The sequence below is a fragment of the Bos grunniens genome, chromosome 3 (assembly GCF_055505025.1).
Source record: "Bos grunniens cultivar Pamir isolate PY7600 chromosome 3, Bosgru_T2T1.0, whole genome shotgun sequence".
Taxonomy (NCBI): domain Eukaryota; kingdom Metazoa; phylum Chordata; class Mammalia; order Artiodactyla; family Bovidae; genus Bos; species Bos grunniens.
The window spans coordinates 109,586,877-109,613,592 of record NC_141167.1 but is presented as its reverse complement, the minus strand read 5'-3'; the positions used below and the strand labels follow the sequence as shown (position 1 = coordinate 109,613,592).

General features: G+C 41.6%; 1 long non-coding RNA gene across 1 annotated transcript in view; it reads right to left on the bottom strand.

Annotated features, from left to right (window-relative positions):
* The window catches only part of LOC147376750 (uncharacterized), a 39,266-nt gene extending 13,302 nt beyond the window's left edge, over nt 1-25,964 (bottom strand). The window contains exon 1 of the long non-coding RNA XR_015161223.1: nt 25,760-25,964. This is a non-coding gene — a long non-coding RNA (uncharacterized LOC147376750). The remainder of the gene's footprint in view (nt 1-25,759) is intronic.
* Nucleotides 25,965-26,716: the final 752 nt, after the last annotated feature.

Here is a 26,716-nt window from a genome sequence, read left to right as displayed (position 1 = left end):
CTCCAACTTTCTCTAGATCTGCACTATTCAATATGGTAGATTATCTCCAGGTGACTACTGGGATGTGAAATATGACCAGTTGAACTGAGATGTGTTGTAAGTATAAAATACATATGAGACTTCAAAAATTTAAATATACAAAATAAGATAAAAATCTCCCTCCAATTTTTAAAATATTGATTGCACAATGAAAGTTTCATATTTTGGATACATTGAGTTAAATATGTTAAAATTAATTGTATCTGTTTCTTTTTACCTTTTAAACATGACTATTAGAAACTGTTCAATTCCATGTGTGGCTTCCTCTTCATTTTCATTAGACAGTGCTGTTCTGGACACATTCTAACTTGTAAATTTGCAATTAATTGCACTGTGTGAATCCTCACTTCCCCCTCAGACCTGATGTAATAATGCATTTCTTCCTTCTTTGACTGCTGTTGTCTATTATGGGCCTGATTTTTTGGCTTGGTTGGCCCTCCCATAAACCATGCAATGATGGGCACAGAAAACCTAACTATAGGCAAGAATCCTGCTTCAAGGCCATTGTTCTCAGCTTACTCAGATTTGCTTACTCATAGTACGGTCTCACAATTCGGGCAACCCTGTTCTACCAGTTTCACTTGGTATTGAGACAGTCAATTTCTAGGCAGGTTGATAAGAAGTCCGGGGGTCCCCAAGGAGGGAGGGACAATAAAAAAGGCTGAGGGCTGTAGAATTGATGGCCTTCAAACTGTAGTGTTGGAGAAGACTCTTGAGAGTCCCTTGGACAGCATGGAGATCAAACCAGTCAATCCTAAAGGAAATCAACCCTGAATATTCATTGGAAGGACTGATGCTGAAGCTGAAGCTCTGATCCTTTGGTCACCTGGTGTGAACAGCCGACTAATCAGAAAAGACCCTGATGCTGGGAAAGATTGAAGGCAGGAGTAGAAAGGGATGACAGAGGATGAGATGGTTGGATGGTATCACCAACTCAATGGGCATGAGTTTGAGCAAACTCCAGGAGATGGTGAAGGACCAGGAAGTGTGGCATGCTGCAGTCCAAGAGGTTGCAAAGAGCTGGACACCACTGAGCGACTGAAAAGCAACAAAGGTGAAGGTGTTGAAGGTCTATTTTAATGCACTACCAAACTATGAGGCTTGAGTTGGGTGCATGATTTTCAAGGGGCTATAAGTTACAGGAATAGACAAAATGAGGCAGGCAGTGTCGAAGGTAGGCACAGATTGAGTGGCTCAAAATACCACATTGTATCAACGTATAGACTGAGAGGTTAGAAGTCTGAAACGAGTTTCACTGGGTAGACTCCAGGAAGGTGTCAGCAGGGTCGTGTTCCTGCTAGAGGGTGGATTCCCTTTGCAGCATCTAGAGGCTGTCTCGTGCCTTGGCTCACGGCCGCTCCTTCCAGCTCCAGAGCCCACAGTGGCGGCTGTGTCCTTGTGCTGCCGCCTGTCCGTTTCCTGCCTTCCTCTTCCTCTTAAGCATTCCTGTGATTACACTGGGCCACCTGGATAATCCAGCATCAGTTCAGTTCAGTTCAGTCGCTCAGTCGTGTCCGACTTTTTGCGACCCCATGAATCGTAGCACGCCAAGCCTCCCTGTCCATCACCAACTCCCGGAGTTCACTCAGACTCACGTCCATCGACTCAGTGATGCCATCCAGCCATCTCATCCTCCGTCGTCCCCTTCTCCTCCTGCCCCCAATCCCTCCCAGCATCAGAGTCTTTTCCAATGAGTCAACTCTTTGCATGAGGTGGCCGAAGTACTGGAGTTTCAGCTTTAGCATCATTCCTTCCAAAGAACACCCAAGACTGATCTCCTTCAGAATGGACTGGTTGGATCTCCTTGCAGTCCAAGGGACTCTCAAGAGTCTTCTCCAACACCACAGTTCAAAAGCATCAATTCTTCGGCGCTCAGCCTTCTTCACAGTCCAACTCTCACATCCATACATGATCTCAGGAAAAATCATAGCCTTGACTAGATAGACCTTTGTTGGCAAAGTAATGTCTCTGCTTTTGAATATGCTATCTAGGTTGGTCATAACTTTCCTTCCAAGGAGTCAGTGTCTTTTAATTTGATGGCTGCAGTCACCATCTGTAGTGATTTTGGAGCCCAGAAAAATAAAGTCTGACACTATTTCCACTGTTTCCCCATCTATTTCCCATGAAGTGATGGGACCGGGTGCCATGATCTTCATTTTCTGAACGTTGAGCATTAAGCCAACTTTTTTCACTCTCCACTTTCACTTTTATCAAGAGGCTTTTTAGTTCCTCTTCACTTTCTGCCATAAGTGGTATCATCTGCATATCTGAGGTTATTGATATTTCTCCTGGCAATCTTGATTCCAGCTTGTGCTTCTTCCAGCCCAGCATTTCTCATGATGTACTCTGCATATAAGTTAAATAAGCAGGGTGGCAATATACAGCCTTGACGCACTCCTTTTCCTATTTGGAACCAGTCTGTTGCTCCATGTCCAGTTCTAACTGTTGCTTCCTGACCTGCATACAGATTTCTCAAGAGGCAGGTCAGGTGGTCTGGTATTCCCATCTCTTTCAGAATTTTCCACAGTTTCTTGTGATCCACACAGTCAAAGGCTTTGGCATAGTCAATAAAGCATAAATAGTTGTTTTTCTGGAACCCTCTTGCTTTTTCCATGATCCAGCATAGCCTCATTATTTTAAGTTTAGTGATTATTTAACTTATATGTAGAGTACATCATGCAAAATGATGAAGCACAAGCTAGAATCAAGATTTCCAGAATAAATTTCAGTAACCTCAGATATATCAGCTATCTCAGCTATGCAGATGGCAGAAAGGAAGGAAGAACTAAAGAGCCTCTTAATGAAGGTGCAAGAGGAGAGTGAAAAAGCTGGCTTAAAACTCAACATTCAAAAAACTAAGATCATGGCATCTGGTCCCATCATTTCATCGAAAATAGATAGGGAAACAATGGAAACAATGACAGATTTTTTTTCTTGGGCTCCAAAATCATTGCAGATGGTGACTACAGCCATGAAATTAAAAGATGCTTGCTCTTTGGAAGAAACGCTATGACAAACCTAGGCAGCATATTAAAAAGTAGAGACAGTGCTTCGTCAACAAAGGTCCATCTAGTCAAGGCTATGGTTTTTCCAGTAGTCACGTATGGATATGAGAGTTGGACCATAAAGAAGGCTGTGTGCCAAAGAATTGATGCTTTTGACCTGTAGTGCTGGAGAAGAGTCTTGAGAGTCCCTTGGACAGCAAGGAGATCAAACCAGTCAATCCTAAAGGAAATCGACCCTGAATATTCATTGGAAGGACTGATGCTGAAACTCCAATACTTTGGCCACTTGATGTGAAGACCTGAATCACTGGAAAAAGACCCTGATGCCAGGAAAGATTGAGGACAGGAGAAGGGGGCAACACAGGATGAGATGGTTGGATGGCATCACCGACTCAATGTAAATAAGTTTGAGCAAGCTCCGGGAGATGGTGAAGGACAGGGAAGCTTGCCATATTGCAGTCCATGGGGTCCCAAGAAGTCAGACATGACTGAGAGACTGAACAACAATCAAGAAGCACCATCTCCCATTTGTAGTAAAATTGTTCTTACTTTCCCTTCTACTGTAGAGTGTCTTTTCCCAGGAACCCTTTATTCAATTAGATTTATGAGTCACCTGGGAAGATAGTATGTAACCTCAGGCAGTTCCCAGTAGGAGGGAGTCAGCAAGTTACAAAAGAGTGAGAGGTGACTTCAACTTTAATCCAATCCTTTTATTTTTAAATGAAAATGAAAGGCATAGAGGGGAACATTATACATAGTGATAAAGAATCTAAATTCTAGCTCCTGAATCCAAGACAAGAGAACAAAGAAGCTGATCAAAAGTGTTAGTTGCTAAATTGTGTCCGACTGTTTGTGATAGCACGGACTGTAGCCCACCAGGGTCCTCTGTCCATGGAATTCTCCAGGCAAGAATACTGGAGCAGGTAGCCAGTCCCTTCTCCAAGGGATCCTCCCTACCCAGTGATGGAATCCAGGTCTCCTGCACTGCAGATGGATTCTCTACCATCTGACTCACCAGAGAAGCCCAGCTGATCAAAAGTTAAAGTCTCTCAGTCGTGTCCAACTCTTTGCGACCCCATGGACTATACAGTCCATGGAATTCTCCAGATCAGAATACTGGAGTGGGTATCCTTTCCCTTTCCCAGGGGTTCTTCCCAACCCAGGGATGGAACCCAGGTCTCCCACATTGCAGGAAGATTCTTTACCAGCTGAGCCACAAAGGAAGCCCAAGAATACTGGAGCATAAAGAGATGGGTAAAAGAACTAGAGGTTGAAGCAAGTGGAGGTCATGGTACTGCAATCACAAATATAGTCCACACAGATATGAGAACACAGAAAGGAGAGCATGGGATTTTCCTGGTGGTCCAGTGGTTAAGACTCCATGCTTCCACTTCAGGGGATCGATCCCTGGTCCCACATGCTATGGGCATCGCCAAAAGAAACAGAGGAGGGTGTAACTGAAAAAGTGACAGGCCTGATGTTGGGGCAAGTAATGGAAGCTGAGTAACAGTGGTGAGGGTATGTGGACAGGAGATACTGACTGAGGGATCTCCATAGCTGACCAATTTCTTCAGCCCAAATAGAACCTAGAGTCCTGGTTCAAAATGACCCCACCCTGTTTTTTTTTTTTTTTTTTTTGGTAAACTAACTGACATCAGCAGACAATTTGCAATTATCCTTCTCAATGGCCTAAGAAAGTATTTTCTCTCTTCAGTACTTTTTTCAGTATTTCTCCCAGGTTGTCTTCTCCCTGAAAGATGGCGCCGGGGGCGGGGGGGGGGGGGGAGCGGGCGGAGGGGTGCGGGGAGATGTTCTCTGATACACAATGAGATCTGAGACTCAAATGAAAACTGTTTCTGTTTTTATAGTACAGGCAGGTCTCTGCAGTACTCACTGAGGGTGTGATGTAGTGAAACATTTTCTCAAACTCAGTACATTTATAGGCTTTTTCACTAATGAGAACTCTAGTGCAGGATGAAATGAAAGCTCTGAAGGAAGCACTGCCACACTGGGAGCACATACACCCACACACACCTACATATATATGGGATTTCTCCTCGAGTATTCTCTAAGGACAGCATGCCAACTGAAGCTCTTCTCAAACTCACCACATGCATGCGTGCATGCTAAGTCACTTCAGTTGTGACCCCATGGACTGTAGCTTGTCAGACTCTTCTGTCCATGGGATTCTCCAGGCAATACTGGAGTGAGTTGCCATGCCCTCCTCCGGGGGATCTTTCTGACCCAGGGATTCAAACTCCCATCTCTTACATCTCCTGCTTTGGCAGGAGGGTTCTTTACCACTAGAGCCCAAAGTTAAGTGAGTGAAAGTCGCTCAGTCGTTCCCAACTCTTTGCAACCCCATGGACTGTAGCCCACCAGGCTCCTCTGTCCATGGAATTCTCCAGGCCAGAATACTAGAGTAGGTTGTCAGGCCCTCCTCCAGGGAATCTTCTCTACCCAGGGATCAAACCCAGGTCTCCCGAATTGCGGTTGGATTCTTTACCATCTGAGCCACCAGGGAAGTCCTGGGAAGCCCAAACTCACTGCATATTCACACCTATTCCCCTGAGAATGTTTCTTCAGGACAAAAATAAATTAGGAAATTACTGACACGTTTTTGTTGGTGAGAAGACTTCTTTATTGTTCACTATCTTCCTGTTGCTTAATTTTTTCCAGTTTGGATGCTGTGCATCATTTATTGACTTTTCTCATACTGTTTCAGTACACTTGGATATCCTGGAAATATTCTACAACTATAAGCCTGAGGAAAAAAATAAAAAATAACATGCCTCAAATATTGGTTATTAGGAGAATGCAATATTTCTCTTCTGAAGAATTCAGAACAAAGTAAGAAAACCAAAATGATGTCTGGTCAACTTTCTTTATATATATATATACAAGAACGTTTTATTTTAATTATAGTAATTCCCCAAGTGAGTGAACTTTTTGGAATCAAATAGTTACATGTCATCTGGAAGATCAAGTTGCAATTACCTACAGAATGTCCAACATCAACCTTATCAAGCACCTTTAAATGACAGTAAACTGTGTATCAAGTTAAAAAGAGTAATACAGGAGGGCGGTCCTAAGATGGCAGAGGAATAGGACGGGGAGACCACTTTCTCCCCTACAAATTCATCACAAGAACATTTAAACGCTGTGTAAATTCCACAAAACAACTTCTGAATGCCGGCAGAGGACATCAGGCACCCAGAAAAGCAGCCTATTGTCTTTGAAAGGAGGTAGGAAAAAATATAAAAGACAAAAAAAGAGACAAAAGAGGTAGGGACGGAGCTCTGTCCCAGGAAGGGAGTCTTAAAAAGAGAGAAGTTTCCAAACACCAGGAAGCACTCTCACTGCCGAGTCTGTGGTGAGCCTTGGAAGCACAGAGGGCAACATAACAGGGAGGAAAAATAAATAAATAATTAAACCCCACAGATTACAAGCCCAATGGTAACTCCCCCAGCGGAGAAGCAGCACAGACGCCTGCTCCTGCCACTAGCAAGCGGGGACTGGGAAGGGAGGTGCGGGCTGCATTGCTTAAAGAATCTGGCCTGAATGCCCCGAGCGCAATCTGAGCGAACTAACTTTGGCTAGCAAACCAGACTGTGGGATAACTACCATGCAAAAAGCCAGCCCTAACCTAAGACACCGCCAGGCCTGCGCACAGAACAAAGGGCTGAACAGAGATAGCCAGCTGCAGACCATCCCCCTCCGGTAACAGGCAGCCAGAGCTGGAAGGGTGCGATTGCAGCCCCAGAGAGACATTATCTACAAAACTGTAAGCAGGCTTCTTTGCTAACTAAGACTTCTTGGGGTTCTGGTCAGTCAACATCCACCTGAGAAAGTGCGCCGGTTGTACACCCAGAAAACTGAGTGGCAGGAACAGGGGAGGCGATAAGTCACAGTGACCACGCTCACCAAACACCCCATCACCTGAGCTGCTCAGACCTGGGAAGGGCACAAAACGCAGGCCCAACTGAGTCTGCACCTCTGAGGACTACCCGAGTACCTGAACCTGAGCGGCTTAGACCTGGGAGGTGCATGCAGCCCGGGGCCGGCCTCAGAGCAACCTAGAGAAGCAGTGGAGCAACCTAGAGCCTGAGCAGTGTGGGTAGGGAGGGTACACGCGCAGTGAGCGGGGCAGGCCCAGTGTGGCTGAGGCACTAGGAGCACACGCCAGTGTTATTTGTTTGCAGCATCCCTCCCTCCCCACAGCGCGACTGAACAAGTGAGCCTAAAAAATGTGTCCACCACCGCCCCCTTTGTGTCAGGGCGGAAATCAGACACTGAAGAGACCAGCAAACAAAAGAAGCTAAAACAGAGGGAACCGCCTTGGAAGAGACAGGTGCAAAAGATCAAAACCCTGTCGTTAGTACCGACTACATAGGAAGGGGCCTATAGATCCTGAGAAATATAAGCTGGACCAAGGAACTATCCGAAAATGAACTGACGCCACAATACCCACAACAACACCAGAGAAAGTCCTAGATATATTTCTAATACTTTCACGATCATTTTTTTTTAATTTTTTATTTTTTAAGTTCTCTATTACTCCTTTAATTTTCACTTTTATAACCTACTATTACTTTGCAAAAAAAAAGACCCTATTTTTTAAAAGCCAACTACATATATATATATATATATATATATATATATATATATATATTATAATTTTTGTGACTTTTTTTCCTCTTTTCTTTAATATTGTATTTTTGAAATTCAAAACTCTACTCTAGATTTTTAATCTGTGCTTTTGGGTATTTGTTATCAATTTTGTACCTTTAAGAACCCAATCTTCAGTACCCATTTTTACTTGGGAGGGAGATTACTGGCTTAACTGCTCTCTCCCTCTTTGGACTCTGCTTTTTCTCTACCAGGTCACCTGTGTCTCCTCCCTACCCCCTCTCTTCTCTACCCAACTCTGTGAATTTCTGTGTGTTTCAGACGGTGGAGAACACTTAGGGAACTGATGACTGGATGGATCTGTCTCTCTCCTTTTGATTTTCCCCCTTTTATCCTCCTGGCCACTTCTGTCTCCTTCCTCCCTCTTCTCTTCTCTGTATAACTCTGTGAACATCTCTGAGCGGTCCAGGTGTGGAGTGCACACAAGGAAGTGATTACTGGCTACCTTGGTCTCTCCTCTATTGATTCCACCTTATCTCATTCGGGTCACCTCTAACTCCCTCCTCCCTCTTCTCTTCTCCATGTAACTCTGTGAACCTCTCTGGGTGTCCCTCACTGTGGAGAAATTTTTCATCTTTAACCTAGATGTTTTATCAACGGTGCTGTATAGAAGGAGAAGTCTTGAGACTACTGTAAAAATAGGACTGAAAACCAGAAGCAGGAGGCTTAAGTCCAAACCCTGAGAACACCAGAGAACTCCTGACTCCAGGGAACATTAATCGACAGGAGCTCATCAAATGCCTCCATACCTACACTGAAACCAAGCACCACCCAAGGGCCAACAAGTTCCAGAGCAAGACATACCATGCAAATTCTCCAGCAACACAGGAACACAGCCCTGAGCTCCAAGATACAGGCTGCCCAAAGTTACTCCAAAACCATTGACATCTCATAACTCATTACTGGACACTTCATTGCACTCCAGAAAGAAGAAATCCAGCTCCACCCACCAGAACACGGACACAAGCTTCCCTAATCAAGAAACCTTGAAAAGCCAGCTGTACAACCCCACCCAAAGCAAGGAATCTCCACAATAAAGAAAACTCCACAAACTGCCAGAATACAGAAAGGACACCCCAAACTCAGCAATATAAACAAGATGAAGAGACAGAGGAATACCCAGCAAGTAAAGGAACACGATAAATGCCCACCAAACCAAACAAAAGAGGAAGAGATAGGGAATCTACCTGATAAAGAATTCTGAATAATGATAGTGAAAATGATCCAAAATCTTGAAATCCAAATGGAATCACAGGTAAATAGCCTGGAGACCAGGACTGAAAGATGCAATAAAGGTTTAACAAGGACCTAGAAGAAATAAAAAAGGGTCAATATATAATGAATAATGCAATAAATGAGATCGAAAACACTCTGGAGGAAACAAATAGTAGAATAACGGAGGCAGAAGATAGGATTAATGAGGTAGAAGATAGAATGGTAGAAATAAATAAATCAGAGAGGAAAAAAGAAAAACAAATTAAAAGAAATGAGGATAATCTCAGAGGCCTCCAGGACAGTGTTAAACTCTTCAACATTCGAATCATAGGAGTCCCAGAAAAAGAAGACAAAAAGAAAGACCATGAGAAAATACTTAAGGAGATAATAGTTGAAAACTTCCCTAAAATAGGGAAGGAAATAATCACCCAAGTCCAAGAAACCCAGAGAGTCCCAAACAGGATAAACCCAAGGCGAAACACCCCAAGACACATATCAATCAAATTAACAAAGATCAAACACAAAGAACAAATATTAAAAGCAGCAAGGGAAAAACAACAAATAACACACAAGGGGATTCCCATAAGGATAACAGCTGATCTTTCAATAGAAACTCTTCAAGCCAGGAGGGAATGGCAAGACATACTTAAAGTGATGAAAGAAAATAACCTACAGCCCAGATTACTGTACCCAGCAAGGATCTCATTCAAATATGAAGGAGAAATCAAAAGCTCTTCAGACAAGCAAAAGCTGAGAGAATTCAGCATCACCAAACCAGCTCTCCAACAAATGCTAAAGGATATTCTCTAGACAGGAAACACAAAAAGGGTGTATAAACTCGAACCCAAAACAATAAAGCAAATGGCAACGGGTTCATACTTATCAATAATTAGCTTAAATGTAAATGGATTGAATGCCCCAACCAAAAGACAAAGACTGGCTGAATGGATACAAAAACAAGACCCCTATATATGTTGTCTACAAAAGACCCACCTCAAAACAGGGGACACATACAGACTGAAAATGAAGGGCTGGAAAAAGATTTTCCATGCAAACAGAGACCAAAAGAAAGCAGGAGTAGCAATACTCATATATAAAATAGACTTTAAAACAAAGGCTGTGAAAAGAGACAAAGAAGGACACTATATAATGATCAAAGGATCAACCCAAGAAGAAGATATAACAATTATAAATATATATGCACCCAACATAGGAGCACTGCAATATCTAAGACAAATGCTAACAAGTATGAAGGGGGAAATTAACAATAACACAATAATAGTGGGAGACTTTAATACACGACTCACACCTATGGATAGATCAACTAAACAGAAAATTAACGAGGAAACACAAACTTTAAACGATACAATAGACCAGTTAGACCTAATTGATATTTAAGGACATTTCACCCCAAAACAATGAATTTCACCTTTTTCTCAAGCGCACACAGAACCTTCTCCAGGATAGATCATATCCTGGGCCATAAATCTAGCCTTGGTAAATTCAAAGAAACTGAAATCATTCCAAGCATCTTTTCTGACCACAATGCAGTAAGATGAGATCTCAATTACAGGAGAAAAACTATTAAAAATTCCAAAATATTTGGACAACACACTGGACAACACACTGCTGAATAACCAACAAATCATAGAATAAATCAAAAAATAAATCAAAATATACATAGAAATGAATGAAAATGAAAAAACAACAACCCAAAACCTGTGGGACACTATAAAAGCAGTGCTAAGGGGAAAGTTCATAGCAATACAGGCATACCTCAACAAACAAGAAAAACGTCAAATAAATAACCTAACTCTATACCTAAAGCCTAGATCTGATAGATAGAGTGCCTGATGACCTATGGAATGAGGTTCGTGAAATTGTACAGGAGACAGGGATCAAGACCATCCCCATGGAAAAGAAATGCAAAAAAGCAAAATGGCTGTTTGGGGAGGCCTTACAAATAGCTGTGAAAAGAAGAGAAGCGAAAAGGAAAGATATAAGCATCAGAATGCAGAGTTTCAAAGAATAGCAAGGAGAGATAAGAAAGCCTTCTTCAAAAATGAATGCAAAGAAACAGAGGAAAACAACAGAAGGGGAAAGACTAGAGATCTCTTGGAGAAAATCAGAGATACCAAGGGAACATTTCATGCAAAGATGAGCTCGATAAAGGACAGAAATTATATGGACCTAACAGAAGCAGAAGATATTAAGAAGAGGTGGCAAGAATACACAGAAGAACTGTACAAAAAAGATCTTCACGACCCAGATAATCACGATGGTATGATCACTCACCTACAGTCAGACATCCTGGAATGTGAAGTCAAGTGGGCCTTAGAAAGCATCACTGCGAACAAAGCTAGTGGAGGTGATGGAATTCCAGTTGAGCTATTCCAAATCCTGAAAGATGATGCTGTGAAAGTGCTGCACTCAATATGCCAGCAAATTTGGAAAACTCAGCAGTGGCCACAGGACTGCAAAAGGTCAGTTTTCATTCCAACCCCAAAGAAAGGCAATGCCAAAGAATGCTCAACCTACCACACAATTGCACTCATCTCACACGCTAGTAAAGTAATGCTCAAAATTCTCCGAGCCAGGCTTCAGCAGTATGTGAACCGTGAACTTCCTGATGTTCAAGCTGGTTTTAGAAAAGGCAGAGGAACCAGAGATCAAATTGCCAACATCCGCTGGATCATAGAAAAAGCAAGAGAGTTCCAAAAAAACATCTATTCCTGCTTAATTGACTATGCCAAAGCCTTTGACTGTGTGGATCACAAGAAACTGTGGAAAATTCTGAAAGAGATGGGAATATCAGACCACCTAATCTGCCTCTTGAGAAATTTGTATGCAGGTCAGGAAGCAACAGTTAGAACTGGACATGGAACGACAGACTGGTTCGAAATAGGAAAAGGAGTATGTCAAGGCTGTATACTGTCACCCTGCTTATTTAACTTATATGCAGAGTACATCATGAGAAATGCTGGACTGGAAGAAACACAAGCTGGAATCAAGATTGCCAGGAGAAATATCAATAACCTCAGATATGCAGATGACACCAGCCTTATGGCAGAAGGTGAAGAGAAACTCAAAAGGCTCTTGATGAAAGTGAAAGTGGAGAGTGAAAAAGTTGGCTTAAAGCTCAACATTCAGAAAACAAAGATCATGGCATCTGGTCCCATCACTTCATGGGAAATAGATGGGGAAACAGTGGAAACAGTGTCAGACTTTATTTTGGGGGGTTCCAAAATCACTGTAGATGGTGACTGCAGCCATCAAATTAAAAGACGTTTACTCCTTGGAAGGAAAGTTATGACCAACCTAGATAGCATATTCAAAAGCAGAGACATTACTTTGCCAACAAAGGTCCATGTAGTCAAGGCTATGGTTTTTCCTGTGGCCATGTATGGATGTGAGAGTTGGACTCTGAAGAAGGCTGAGTGCCAAAGAATTGATGCTTTTGAACTGTGGTGTTGGAGAAGACTCTTAAGAGTCCTTTGGACTGCAAGGAGATCCAACCAGTCCATTCTGAAGGAGATCAGCCCTGGGATTTCTTTGGAAGGAATGATGCTAAAGCTGAAACTCCAGTACTTTGGCCACCTTATGCGAAGAGTTGACTCATTGGAAAAGACTCTGATGCTGGGAGGCATTGGGAGCAGTAGGAGAAGGGGATGACAGAGGATGAGATGGCTGGATGGCATCACTGAGTCGATGGACGTGAGTCTGGGTGATCTCCAGGAGTTGTTGATGGACAGGGAGGCCTGGCGTGCTGCGATTCATGGGGTCACAAAGAATCGGACACGACTGAGCGACTGAACTGAAGTGAACACCTAAAGCAACTAGAAAAGGAAGAAATGAAGGACCCCAGGGTTAGTAGAAGGAAAGAAATCTTAAAAATTAGGGCAGAAATAAATGCAAAAGAAATAAAAGAGACCATAGCAAAAATCAACAAAGCCAAAAGCCGGTTCTTTGAAAGGATAAATAAAATCAACAAACCATCAGCCAGTCTCATCAAGAAACAAAGGGAGAAAAATCAAATCAATAAAATTAGAAATGAAAATAGAGAAATCACAACAGACAACACAGAAATACAAAGGATCATAAGAGACTACTATCAGCAATTATATGCCAATAAATTGGACAATGTGGAAGAAATGGACAAATTCTGAGAAAAGTACAACCTTCCAAAACTGAACCAGGAAGAAATAGAAAATCTTAACAGACCCATCACAAGCACGGAAATTAAAAATGTAATCAGAAATCTTCCAGCAAACAAAAGCCCAGGTCCAGATGGCTTCACAGCTGAATTCTACCAAAAATTTAGAGAAGAGCTAACACCTATCCTACTCAAACTGTTTCAAAAAATTGCAGAGAAAGGTAAACTTCCAAATTCATTCTATGAGGCCACCATCACCCTAATACCAAAACCTGACAAAGATACCACAAAAAAAAGAAAACTACAGGCCAATATCACAGATGAACATAGATGCAAAAATCCTTAACAAAATTCTAGCAATCAGAATCCAACAACACATTAAAAAGATCATACACCATGACCAAGTGGGCTTTATCCCAGGGATGCAAGGATTCTTCACTATCCACAAATCAATCAATGTAATACACCACATTAACAAATTGAAAGATAAAAACCATATGATTATCTCAATAGATGCAGAGAAAGCCTTTGACAAATTCAACATCCATTTATGATAAAAACTCTCCAGAAAGCAGGAATAGAAGGAACATACCTCAACATAATAAAAGCTATATATGACAAATCCACAGCAAACATGATCCTCAATGGTGAAAAATTGAAAGCATTTCCTCTAAAGTCAGGAACAAGACAAGGGTGCCCACTTTCACCATTACTATTCAACATAGTTTTGGAAGTTTTGGCCACAGCAATCAGAGCAGAAAAATAAATAAAAGGAATCCAAACTGGAAAAGAAGAAGTAAAACTCTCACTGTTTGCAGATGACATGATCCTCTACATAGAAAACCCTAAAGACTCCACCAGAAAATTACTAGAACTAATCAATGAATATAGTAAAGTTGCAGGATATAAAATCAACACACAGAAATCCCTTGCATTCCTGTACACTAATAATGAGGAAATAGAAAGAGAAATTAAAGAAACAATTCCATTCACCATTGCAATGAAAAGAATAAAATACTTTAGGAATATATCTACCTAAAGAAACTTAAGACCTATATACAGAAAACTATAAAACACTGGTGAAAGAAATCAAAGAGGACACTAATAGATGGAGAAATATACCATGTTCATGGATCGGAAGAATCAATATAGTGAAAATGAGTATACTACCCAAAGCAATCAATAGGTTCAATGCAATCCCTATCAAGCTACCAACGGTATTTTTCACAGAGCTACAACAAATAATTTCACAATTTGTATGGAAATACAAAAAAACTCGAATAGCCAAAGCTATCTTGAGAAAGAAGAATGGAACTGGAGGAATCAACCTGCCTGACTTCAGGCTCTACTACAAAGCCACAGTCATCAAGACAGTATGGTACTGGCACAAAGACAGAAATATAGATCAATGGAACAAAATAGAAAGCCCAGAGATAAATCCACGTACATATGGACACCTTATCTTCGACAAAGGAGGCAAGAATATACAATGGATTAAAGACAATCTCTTTAACAAGTGGTGCTGGGAAAACTGGTCAACCACTTGCAAAAGAATGAAACTAGATCACTTTCTAACACCATACACAAAAATAAACTCAAAATGGATTAAAGATCTAAACGTAAGACCAGAAACTATAAAACTCCTAGAGGAGAACATAGGCAAAACACTCTCTGACATACATCACAGCAGGATCCTCTATGACCCACCTCCCAGAATATTGGATATTAAAACAAAAATAAACAAATGGGACCTAATTAAACTTAAAAGCTTCTGCACAACAAAGGAAACTATAAGCAAGGTGAAAAGACAGCCTTCAGAATGGGAGAAAATAATAGCAAATGAAGCAACTGACAAACAACTAATCTCAAAAATATACAAGCAACTCCTGCAGCTTAATTCCAGAAAAATAAATGACCCAATCAAGAAATGGGCCAAAGAACTAAATAGACATTTCTCCAAACAAGACATACAGATGGCTAACAAACACATGAAAAGATGCTCAACATCACTCATTATCAGAGAAATGCAAATCAAAACCACTATGAGGTACCATTTCATGCCAGTCAGAATGGCTGTGATCCAAAAGTCTACAAGCAATAAATGCTGGAGAGGGTGTGGAGAAAAGGGAACCCTCTTACACTGTTGGTGGGAATGCAAACTAGTACAGCCACTATGGAGAACAGTGTGGAGCTTCCTTAAAAAACTGGAAATAGAACTGCCTTATGACCCAGCAATCCCACTGCTGGGCATACACACCAAGGAAACCAGAATTGAAAGAGACACGTGTACCCCAATGTTCATCGCAGCACTGTTTATAATAGCCAGGACATGGAAGCAACCTAGATGTCCATCAGCAGATGAATGGATAAGAAAGCTGTGGTACATATACACAATGGAATATTACTCAGCCATTAAAGAGAATACATTTGAATCAGTTCTAATGAGGTGGATGAAACTGGAGCCTATTATACAGAGTGAAGTAAGCCAGAAAGAAAAACACCAATACAGTATACTAACGCATATATATGGAATTTAGAAAGATGGTAACAATAACCCTCTATATGAGACAGCAAAAGAGACACTGATGTATAGAATAGTCTTTTGGACTCTGTGGGAGAGGGAGAGGGTGGAATGATTTGGGAGAATGGCATTGAAACATGTATAATATCATATACGAAACGAGTCTCCAGTCCAGGTTCGATGCACGATACTGGATGCTTGGGGCTGGTGCACTGGGACGACCCAGAGTGATGGTACAGGGAGGGGGGAGGGAGGAGGGTTCAAGATGGGGAACACATGTATACCTGTTGCAGATTCATGTTGATGTATGGCAAAACTGATACAATATTGTAAAGTTAAAAAATGAAAAAAAAAAAGGAAAGGAATAAAAAGAAAAAAGAAAAGATCAACAGAGAAAAAAATAAAAATAACACATAAAAATTAAATATATTTAATCAAAAAAAAAAAAAAACACCACACAACCTAAATGGTTGTAGTATTTTCCTTTTTTATTTTCATGTTTATACTAGCTATTTCAATGATTCCATAAATGTTTCATGTTTGAAGTGCATAATTATGTCTTTTAAGAAAACAATTTCTATGTTTTCTTAAACATAGAAATGTATGAAAACAATTTCATACATACTATGTCAGGGTTTACCCAAAACCCATACTGAATTCTCACTTTAATATGAAGTACTATAACATTTATTTAATATAATATGGGTCTGTCTTGGGTCTAGACCAAGATGGAGTGCATTACTGGAAATAACAGAAAGGAGTCTTTATTTCACATATAACATAACCACATATTCAGAGGCTTTGGGGCATTACAATAGTATATTTTTAATATAGAAAAATTATATTTAATTATATTTATTTCTTTCACAGAAACACGTTTTAGCTCTAAATAACTATTCTATGATTGTTTCTTCTACATAATGCAACAGAATCCCTGCAAGTAACAGATACATGCTAGCTAACCAGATTCTACCGACAAAAAGAATTATTACCAAAATAATTTACTAAGATTATTTTTGTGCTATTATTAATTTGGAGACTAATATGTTAGAAATTAATTAAAATTATCTGAAATTATTGATAGTAAGCAGAAGGATAAAACACTATTAACTAACGATATTGTTAGCTTCTTTTCTAATTATTTTTTTTAATTTTTTTATTATTATTTTTTTTTTTTTTACTTTACAATATTGTATTGGTTTTGCCATACATCAAAAGTGAGTCATGGCATTATTTTCAAAATTGTTTATTGACTAAAACTGTAAAACAAGAAATAACCAAAAGCAAAAAAGAAGAAAGAGACACGTGTACCCCAATGTTCATCTCAGCACTGTTTATAATAGCCAGGACATGGAAGCAACCTAGATGTCCATCAGCAGATGAATGGATAAGAAAGCTGTGATACATATACACAATGGAGTATTACTCAGCCATTAAAAAGAATACATTTGAATCAGTTCTAACGAGGTGGATGAAACTGGAGCCTATTATACAGAGTGAAGTAAGCCAGAAAGAAAAACACCAATACAGTATACTAATGCGTATATATGGAATTTAGAAAGATGGTAACGATAACCCTGTATGCCAGACAGCAAGAGACACAGATGTATAGAACAGTCTTTTGGACTCTGTGGGAGAGGGAGAGGGTGGGATGATTTGGGAGAATGGCACTGAAACACATATAATATCATATATGAAACGAATCGCCAGTCCAGGTTCAATGCATGGTACTGGATGCTTGGGGCTGGTGCACTGAGACGACCCAGAGGGATGGTACGGGGAGGGAGGAGGGAGGGGGGTTCAGGTTGGGGAACACATGTATACCTGTGGCAGATTCACACTGATATATGGCAAAACCAATACAATACTGTAAAGTAATTAACCTCCAATTAAAATAAATAAAGTTATATTTTAAAAAAATAAAAAGAGTAATACATAAATTTATGCTTACAAACATCTTTGCACATATCCCAGGGTCAAATGCATTTATCAAGAAGAACTACATGATGTTCAAGGTCATTCTAATGATTCATTTGTGTATTAGACTGCTAGGGCTGCAATAACAAAATACCACATATTGGGTAGCTTAAACAAATGACATTTATTTTCTTACTATTCTGGAGTCTAGAAGTCAAGCAAGATCAAGGTGCTGGCAGGATTGGTTTCTAGAGAGACCTCTCATCCTGGCTTGCAGATGGCTGCCTTCTTGCTGTGTGCTTAAGTAGCCTTTTCTCTGTGTCCCTCTCTGGTGTCACTTCCTCTTCTAAAGAGAACATCAGTCATATTCAATTAAGACCCAACACTTAGAACCTCACCTAACCAAAATTACCTCTTTAAAAGTCCTATCTCAAAACAAAGTCCCATTGGGTGAAGGGACTTCAATATATGAATTGGATGGGTTGGGGGGAGGGGTAAAAAATTTAGTTCCTGTGCTTTGGGGTGGGGGAGGGTAAAAGAAATACAGAGGAATTTAGGCCTCATTTCAAATCTCATTGTATTTCTGGAGAATATTGCTAAAAAGATGTGAGGGGCCTGCTATTTAATCCCTGAATGTAGGAGTGGTGGTGGGTTTAGGGGAGTATTGTTTTGGAGAAAAAGAGAACTCACCAAGATACAAGGAAAGTGAAAGTCGCTCAGTCGTGTCTGACACTTTGAGACCCCATGGACTATAGAGTCCATGTAATTCTCCAGGCCAGAATACTGGAGAGGGTAACTGTTCCCTTCTGCAGGGGATCTTCCAAACCCAAGGATCGAACCAGGGTCTCCTGCATTATAGGCAGATTCTTTACCAGCTGAATCACCAGGGAAGCCCAAGAATACTGGAGTGGGTCTTCAGTGGATCTTCCTAACCCAGGAACTGAACTGGGGTCTCCTGCATTGCAGGAGAGGTTTCTTTACCAGCTGAGTCACCAGGGAATCCCCTGAGAGTAAATCAGGGTCTGTTCTAGAGATAATATGAAATATTGCTAAGATTTTTATTTACTTTCTTAGGACAGCTCTAGGGAACTTTATATGATATACATGAGAATCTTAATTATTGAATCCTATAGGTTATACAAGGTTTATTAAGAAGACAAGTCATTACAACATGGAAATACCCACTAAAAACTAACCAGTTGGAACACTGGTAAACACTCAAGGCTCACTTTCTATTTAACTATTGTTGTTCAGTCGTCATGTCTGACTCTTTGCAACCCATGGACTGCAACACTCCAGGCTTCCCTGTCTTTCACTATCTCTGGGAGTTTGCTCCTGGAGCTGGCTCATACAGGCTCTCAGAAATGGTGTACATGTGCCTTTCCAACTCCACATTCAGTGACATCACATTTGGTCACTTGGAATAGACCACAGTGGAGAATCTATACAAGGCAATTGGGAAACACTATAAACCAGATCTCTTTGTTTTTCTGAGAACTGATTGTTCAAGATTTACCAGCAAATCATTGAATTGATTCATGGCCTTTGAATCAATATCACTGCTGAGTCACTTGTTGCCTATTGTTCAAAATAAAAATTCAATGTAAACAAAAGGCAGCATGAAACTCAATATCCTACAACAGATGTTAGATTTTATGACATTGTTGAAAGAGGTTCTGTGCTAATATCCATGGCATACACATTTGTTGTTGTTTAGTCACTAAGTTGTGTCTGACTCTTCTGCAACGCTATGGACTGTAGCCTGCCAGACTCCTCCATCCATGGGATTTCCTAGGCAAGAATACTAGAGTGGGTTGCCATTTCCTTCTCCATGATCAACTGTCAATTATCCATTATCACTGTCTACTTTTAAGTGTTAACCTTCAGCTTTCATTAACCATTTCTTTTTAAGAGAAGCACAATAAAGCACACATCGTGCTTTGAAGGACATAGTAAGCAGATTTTAGAAGTTCTACAACCACAAGTTCTTTAAAAGCTTGGTTGAAGTCAGACTTTAATATGAGATATTATTAACTCATTCTCTAAAGCAGATCTACCAGGGCATCCATCAAATGACACATTTTCGATTTCTGAGGGCTTCCCTGGTGGCTCAGATGGTAAAGAATCCATCTGCAATGCAGGAGACCTGGGTTCAATTCCTGGGTTGGACTGAACCCCTGGAGGAGGGCATGTCAACCCACTCCAATATTCCTGCCTGGACAATTCCATGGACAGAGGAGCCTGGCAGGCTATACTCATGGAGTCGCAAAGAGTTGGACACCACTGAGTGATTAAGCACAGACCTCTGAAGGGCTTCCCAGGCAGTGCTAGTGGTAAAGAATCCATTTTCCAATGCAGGAGACATAAAAGACATAGGTTCAATCCCTGGGTCGGGAAGGTCCCCTGGAGAGGGTACGGCAACCGACTCCAGTACTCTTGCCTGGACAGAGTACTCTTGCCTCACAAAGAGTCAGACATGACTGAAGCGACTTGGCACACAGACTTCACAAATCTTTTTCTCACATTTTTTTTTCCTTTTGGGGTGTGAGGGGAGGGTGGCATACCAACTTACTTTATTTGAAGGAATGGTACTAAAGAAAGAACTTAAGTATTATGACCCAAACACAGATGCACTGCCTTGATGACCAGGGAAGTCATCCCTGTGACTACGGGAAGTCAGCCTAAGGCTTAGCTCTCATTATCACGGTGTCCCAGTATGTGCTTGTCAAAGAGATACTCTGCCATGCCAGACTCAGGGGACCCCCGTCTTGCACAGGTTGGTTACACGGTCACCCAGTTCTTTGTTGGATTTCTCCTGCTCATTCAGGTAATGAGTCCCAATGAAGTCACACAAATGGGGGTCATTTCTGTCAGTGGCCAGTTTGTGCAGTTCCAGTGGTGACTAATTCACACTTTTTTCCAAATGTAGCACACATTCCATTGCACTCCACCCATTCTCCCAGTCATCAAGGTCTAATTCCTTAACATCCTAAGGGAAGATTCGGCCACTTTACTGGTTCTGTAGCTTCATTAGCTTCTCAGCATGTTCCCTTTCATCACAAGATTGGTAAGAAAATACTTGGCAAAGTTCTTCAAAGCCACATCATCACAGTCAAAATAGTATGACACAGATGTAGCAGGCAAACAGCTCCAGTGGGGTAGTTGATGGCATCCTCCGAGTCCTGGCAGTAGTCCAGGCAGCATCTGCAAGAAGATGCAGTCATCCTGGAAGGTGGCTGAGAGGTGGAGGTGGGGGCCTGGGGTGGGTCGAGGGCTCTGGGTGGGTGGTAGTGAGGGCTGACTCTGAGCAGCTGGCCAAGGCAAGGGACGAGCACCAAGTTCCATCCAAGCACTGTTGAAGCAGGAAATTGTGGCGATTCTCCAAAACGATTGCTTCTCCCATGGTTTTTTGAAACAAGTAAATGACTAAGTAAATGAAAAAGTAAATGACTAAGTTAAAGTTGCCATGCTCAGTCACTCAGTCATGTCTGACTCTGTGGCCGCATGGATTGTAGCCCATCAGGCTCGTTTGTCCACGGAGTTTCCCAGGCAAGAATGCTGGAGTGGGTTGCTATTTCCTTCTCTATAAGTTTCTATCAGTTCAGTTCAGTTCAGTCGCTCAGTCGTATCAGACTCTGCAACCCCATGGACTGCAGCACGCCAGGTCTCCCTGTCCATCAATAACACCCAGAGCTTACTCAAACTCATGCCCATTGAGTCAATGATGCCATCCAACCATCTCATCCTCTGTCGTCCCCTTCTCCTCCCGCCTTCAATCTTTCCCAGCATCAGGATCTTTTCCAAGGAGTTCTTCAAATCAGGTGGCCAAAGCATTGGAGTTTCAGCTTCAGCATCAGTCCTTCCAATGAATATTCAGGACTGATTTCCTTTAGGATGGACTGGCTGGATCTCCTTGCTGTCCAAGGGACTCTTAAGACTCTTCTCCAACACCACAGTTCAAAAGCATCAATTCTTTGGTGCTCAGTTTTCTTTATAGTCCAACTCTCATGTCCATACATGACTATTGGAAAAACCATAGCTTTGACTTGACGGACATTTGTTGGCAAAGTAATGTCTCTGCTTTTGAATATACTGTCTAAGTTGGTCATAATTTTTCTTCCAAGGAGTAAGCATATTTTAATTTCATGGCTGCAGTCACCATCTGCAGTGATTTTGGAGCCCAAAAATATAGTCTGTCACTGTTTCCATTGTTTCCCCATCTTTTTGCCAGGAAGTGATGGGACTAGATGTCATGATCTTAGTTTTCTGAATGTTGAGCTTTAAGCCAACTTTTTCAGTCTCCTCTTTCATTTTCATCAAGAGGCTCTTTAGTTCTTCACTTTCTGCCATAAGGGTGGTGTCATCTGCATATCTGAGGTTATTGATATTTCTCCTGGCAATCTTGATTCCAACTTGTGCTTCATCCAGCCCAGCATTTCTCATGATGTACTCTGAATATAAGTTAAATAAGCAGGGTGACAATATGCAGCCTTGACATACTCCTTTCCCGATTTGGAACCAGTCTGTTGTTTCATGTCCAGTTCTAACTGTTGCTTCTTGACCTGCATACAGATTTCTCAGGAGGCAGGTCAGGTTTCCATACTATGAATCAAAAACCACCTTAAAGTTTAAGAGGTTAATTTAATTAACCATACTCAAAGTTAGTCTGTTTTGTGGGTTTTAAACTGGAAATGCATAAAAAGCAAGTAGTTTGAAAGTTTAATCTTTTCCAGTGTTGTTTTGCTTACAAATCTATTCTTCTTTCCTACTGTCACCACCTGACCTTAGGTAGGTATACACTATCCACTTTTAACTCTTTAACAGAGCAAAATTGAGTGGGACACAGCCTACTCACACATTAATATTCTCCTTCTTTGTCTCTCCTTCTCTCTCTCAGATACACAGAGACACAATCATTCATCATTCACTCAGGTCAGGTCTACTGTCCTTATAGCCAAGAGTCATCATCTCAAACCTGTAGAAACAAGAGATGGGCAGAGAATGTAAAGAAATCTACAGCAAGACAACCGAGTTGAGTGCATTGAGCATGGTACCAGAGGCTGGGGATACAAAAGCAAGTACAATTAGATTTTACTGAAAAGGAAATGGGCTCAATGAGTCATATGACTGGCCCAAAGACAGTTGTTTTGGCCAACAAGAGACAGAAATGGAATTCAAATGCCTGGACTCTTAAAAGCAGACAGCCCTCCAAATGACCACCTTCAAAGGACCTACAATCTAGTAGATAAAAGAGATTGATCAATACTGAAATGTGTTTTGTTTTGAGGAAAGGAGTGGAGTGGAGGGAAGGAAACTCGCCTATCCTGGATAGGAGAGGAGAGTTGCTAAAGCTTCTTGGAAGATGGCTGGTTCCTCTAAGCTGTGGAAGACCAGCGACTATAGTAAGGTAAGAATTAAGGGAAAGGGCATTCTGGGCAAAGAGAACACACAGAGAAAAATCAAATAGGGAACTGCAAATTTCACATTTCTGAGTCATACATTCAGGAAGAGTACTGAGGAAGATAAAGATATTGAGGTAGGGTACTTCCCTGGTGGTCCAGTGGTTAAGATTCTGTGCTCCCAATGCAGGGAGCCCACCTTCAACCCCTGGTCAAGGAAATAGATCCCATGTGCCACAGCTAAAGATCCTGCATGCTACAACTAAGACCTGAGGCAGCCAAATAAACAAACAAATATAAATAATTTAAAAGAAAAAAATGATGCTGAGGTAAAAAGGAGTCAGAGTAGGGACAGGGGAGAAGGGGATGTTTGGAATGCCAACTAAGGAGTTGCCACTTGAAGGGTTTTAAGTAGGAGACATTGTGAGATATGTGGTTGATGACAGGCACACGGGTGGAAACGAACTGGATGCCCTGGAAAAGAAGTGAGACAGGCAGCTAGGAGGTCAGATAGAAATAAAGCAATAGCTCCTTTTATGTGGTCCCTGATTGGTCAAGTTCATCCTACACAAGGACACAGTGGGAATTGGTCACAGAAATAATAGAGCAGCACAGAGGCCAGTTCAAAACTATGATATAAGGTACAAATGCTTCTACATACCAAATACACCACAGCTGACCCTGGCTCTTCAGACTTAAGACTTTTTTGCTCAGCTACAATTTAATGAAAGATCCTTAGATTAGTCTATAGTCTTTCTACACCACAGATTGTTCAATGTTAAGGACTATATCTTATTTCTATCTGTAAATCCTTCATTATTCACTATACACACAGTGACTTTCACATTAAGTGCTCTGTTCATGCTTTTTTAAAAATCCTTTCATTTTACAAATGAGCACTTTCTATACACCATGTTCCAGGGACTAAGGAAACAGATTAGAACCATACTCTCACTGAGCTTATCTTCTAGTTTGAGAAATAGACAGTAAACAAATACATAATATTTTCAAGAAGTGATACTACTTAACATAGGGATAGAGTGATGAAGGTTCTAATTTTTCTTATAAAGGCTTATAAGGTGATCAGAGAAGGTCTCCCTGATGAGATGAATATTTGAGTAAAGCCCATAACAAAAGTACCTGAAACAGAGTATTCCAGGCAGGAGAGTGCACAGGGTGTTTATGACACAGCAAGAAAGCCAGGGTAGCTACAGCAGAGGGACCATAAGGACAAGCGTAAGGCGATGAGATTAGAGAGGTGGCTGGGGTTCAAATTATGGAGGGACTTGGATATGAATTTCTTTAGGTATAACTGAAGATGAAATTTCACTTCTTCATGCTGAGTCCCATTCTCAAGAAACACAAAGGAAGTAGGATTAGTTGTAGAAAATCTTAGAGGTAAATCTACTGCTCAAAGGCATTGCAAAACATTCTTAAACAAAGTAAGCATGATTATTAGATATTACTTGGAAATCTATCCACTACCTCCCTACACTAAGACTCTTATTGCCTCCAATAAGACAATTTAGAATAGACTGGAGGAGGCGGGGGGGGGGGGGGGTAGGTTTCTGAAGTAACAGTTCAAAAATATCTTTCAAAAACGTAATATTCCTGTTCTAGCCAAGGTAGTATTCCTGTTCTAGTCAATCCACTAAGGTATGCTTTTAAAAAAAAAAAAAAAAAAGGCCAAGGTTTATCTTCTCCAGTCATGCAGGGTTCTACTTTTCATCACACATAAAGGGTCGTTCCTGACTACCATTTCCATGAGATTAACCTTCCAAACCTCAGGTTCCACCAATCACTCAACAGGTAGCATAAGAATTACATCAATTGTGAATTACATTCCATGATTCTGGCACAAAGATCTGCAACTGATTTACTACAAGTAGTGTGTATAAATGCTGAGATTTCCCTGGAATGAGATGACAATTAGTAGATATTTCTCACACAAAGATGAAGGTCAGGCATTCCGTGCTACTAAATCCCCTATGAGCATGACTTTCCCTGCAACACTTTCTGCTGGCAAAGTGGCAAACAGCAAAATACAAAAGAAACAGCTTGGGTCAGAACAAGGGGAGAAGGGAGTTTGAGAATGGAAAGAAGAGCATGGAACAGAAGGAGATGTGAAAAGAGAAAGTACTTTGGAATGAACTGATGGAGGGAGGAGAATGAAAAGAGAAACACACAGGAAGGTAGGGCACACACTGATATCATCCTGCACTGTTGTTTACTTGTGTGTCTGTGCCCTCCTGGATTGGATCCCCCAGTATCTAGGTGGTTTCTAGTGGTGCATTTCCAGCACGGAGCCCACTAAGCCCTGCTCACACTCAGCACTAAATTGTTTGTGGAGGTATGAGAATGAAAGGATTGCTCTCTCTTCCCCCTCTTTCACCATATATCTTCCTGACTTCTATAAAGCCTAGTTTGCTATTTATTCTTTTGTTTCTATTCAGCTTTTTCCCCCCCTCCTCTGTCCTGTAAGTCAACCCATGTGTGCGCCCTCTGTCGTATTACCAAAATGTGGCAGCCAGAGACAAAATGATAGGACCAAAGGGGAACCGTCTATAACCAAGGCTGCCCGCCAGACTTAGGCAAAGACTACACAGAAATGGCATCAGAAAAAAAGGCAATTGCAATGATCATAAGAGAAATACAAAAGAAGTGAGCTGCCAGGCTGCTGAAAGGGAAGGCTCAAATCTTCTCGTGCCTACAAACATTTGCTGTGACAGCCTTTTATTGGAGCCGTTGACATGCCTCATGGGTTAAGAGCAAAGTGTTAAGAGAGGTTCTGTCTAGGACAGAAACAAGAAAAGGTACTCACGGGAGAAAGGACAGAGAAGAATTCCAGGGCCTGGATGTGCGGGAGATAGACGAGAAGAGGAACTCAAGACCAGCTTGGAATCGTAAGGGATAATCTGTAGGTGACTGGGGCTTATAAAGTAGCCTCAAGTATGGGATGAAGTGAAGGCCCCTGAAGGCGAGACAGAGTGAGGCCTCACCCGAAAGAGAAAGAGCAGAACGAAGACACACCCCTGCAGCTACTTCACACCTAATGCCCCCGTGCAAGGCGCTTCCCTGGCCAGCTTGGACCCACTGGCTTCCAAGATTCCTCGCTGCAAGCTGGACCGCGGAGCCCTGAACTACAATACCCATAGTGCCCCACGCGCAGGCCGAGTGAACCGCCCTCTTCTGATCCCCACTAGCCAATGGGTTTCGCCATCTTCCTCTGCCCCTGGAAATACGACGGGAGGAGTCAGCGCTTCCGGTCCCGTGTTCTCTTTGACCCTCGGGGAATCCAAAGATGTAGTGCTTACGGAGGAGCCGTAAGGCAGCGGTCCTAGGTGTAATGAAGGGATCGTCCATTGCATGGGTTCCGCTAACAGAACGTGGGCTGTTTAGGCTAACAGATGGCACCAAACCTCTGCTTTTAGGCCCCTTCCCCACCTCTTCCGGGGCGGACCTCAGACCTTCAACACATGCGCACTGTCCTTCCTCCGCCCCTGTGATGGGGCGAGCCTAGGACCTTTAGCACATGCGCACTTCACATTCTCTGGGACTGACCTCGGACTTGCAGCACTAGTACCCCTAGACCAAGACCTGACAGACTGTCTGGGGTCTCTGGTTGTTTCCGTTGCTATGCTCAGGACACTGTATTTTGGGTAATGCTGTCTTTTTTTTTGTTTTAACTTTCTCTTGTTTAACATCGGGAAGCAGCAATGAAGTGTTATTGAAAAATCCCTAAAGCTGGATTTGAAATATGCACTTTGTAACACACCAG